Consider the following 2,238-nt stretch of genomic DNA (forward strand, 5'->3'; position numbering starts at 1 on the left):
TACCAAATATTTATTCACTACAAAACTTTTGTGTCAATTTCACAAAGGATCAGTCAGTGTATTTGTTGCTGCAAAATACATTCATTTTCTATAAATATACCTCAACAATTTGCGGTGTCCTTAACACTTTACAATATGCCTATTAAAAAACAGGAACTTTTACATAAACACAACCATGGAAATAATTCCTATTACTTTAATTTCCTGGTCTCACTTGGCTATATCAAGCTAGGACTTCTCAGCTATTTGGGCTATTAAACAATATGTAGTAAGAATATATCTAAATCTTCTAGATTTAAAAAAAAGCACAACTATAATTAACATTACTCAGTTTCAACAATTATAGTATATAACCAAAATTTTCACTATAAAGTTTTATATTTACCTAGGATTTGCAAAGGAATTTATCAATCATGAGATACAAGTTACACCCTGTAAGTTCAAATTTAACCATTTCTCTCTTATTTCTATTTCCACAATAGGAGCTTAGAAGTGCCCTCCCTAGTTGCTGCGACATGGCATCTAAAAGTACTTTGCCTTTGGCATCCTCAAACATCAAAATGAAACAAGTATGTTATCTTGTCACTATTACCTGATTTGCAGACTTCAACCACAGAGACATTAAGATCTTGAAGGTTTAATCATTCACACCATAATTCTATAAATATGTTTGGAAAAAGTTGGCTAAACTTTACTTCCAGTGCATCATAAGTGGAATGACAATGTTAAACTTTTTAACATTTCCAGTGCTTGATTTTTAAAAAGTTTATGAAAAAAACTAATCTGACATTAGGCATAGCATACATAGGTGTTCATGCATCCTTAGATGATCTTTTTTTTTTTTTTTACATTATTTCTGCAACTTTCAATTTGAAAGATATATGACAGTGGCAATATCCACTGAAGAGTAAAGAATGTCATAAAAATAGATTCCATCAATAAAACAAGCTATGCTTAGAAAACAACACGTTCACCTAGTGAGTTCAAAGCTTTATAAGTAACAAGGTTTGGGACTGCCTCAAAGTTAACTGTATATTTACACCATATAAAAATATATAAATCAATTTTTATAACTGCTTTTTTTCTCTTATGCCTTGGGGGTGGGGTATGGGGTCAATCAAAACTTCATACACAATCACACTTGCTGACAGCATGGGAATATGTAAAGTTATGGGCTTCACATTGGATGACAAAAGTAGGATAATTGTTCACAGGAATGAAACTTGCCATATATAATCCAATTCTCCCCTGTAAGTACAGTAGTCTCATGAACCCCACACTCCCCCTTCGCTATCCCTCAACATCTACACCCATTAATATACCCTGTCCTTTACTCGGGTGTTTGATAAACTCACCCAATGAAAAAAAAGCTTATCAAACACTCAGTCAGGAATTAAACAACACTAAATAATATACAATAATATACAAAACAGTTATTTCTCCAAATACATTTGTACAGTTATAATTATTAAGTGCTTACATATAATAATAACCAGTTTACAACCAAGTCATGTCATGAACACTAAGTTATGTAAATGATTCCAGAACTATTAGGTGCTTTTGAGCTGAAGTACATGATAAAAGAAATGTAAACAAATACACACCAGGTACTGCCATTGCAAACATGAATAGTATTGTTATTGAACACAGAAATTCACATTCCTACACAACCATAAAAATAAACTGTACATAAGTGTAAAATATTTCCTCCATAACTGTACACTTGACAACCAAAATACACATTAAGAAGTTTATTGCTATAATAACTTTTTTCTTTTTTTTTTATGTAAAAAAAAAAAAAGCATTTTCATAATAAAAGTTTTTACATACAAGGAACACAAAAGATTAAATGAGACATGAATATAATAAACTTGTATCACATTTAATTTCCTCTACGGGTAATACTTTTCTTTGAGGATGATACAAACTTCTGTCTATCAAGTTTGTTCAGTTTAAAGCTTGCTCAAAGTCAAAACATGGTGTTCTCCCATCAAGCAGGCAAAATTTCATGCAAACACTCCAGCAAAATCAATCACCAGTTGTATCAGACCAATAAATTCTATCAACATTACTAACCAAGACTCGGAAAGGAAATCAAAATAATTACCCCTATCACTAAGAAAAAGAAAAGGAACAATCAAGTTTATGGTGCACAACCAATCAACCACCTTTAAATAAGGTAAATCCATAGAAAGAAAGTGTGAATTGCTAAATCAAAATCAAGCAAAGAATTTGTAT

Source organism: Penaeus monodon, chromosome 33 (genome assembly GCF_015228065.2).
Source record: "Penaeus monodon isolate SGIC_2016 chromosome 33, NSTDA_Pmon_1, whole genome shotgun sequence".
Lineage (NCBI taxonomy): Eukaryota > Metazoa > Arthropoda > Malacostraca > Decapoda > Penaeidae > Penaeus > Penaeus monodon.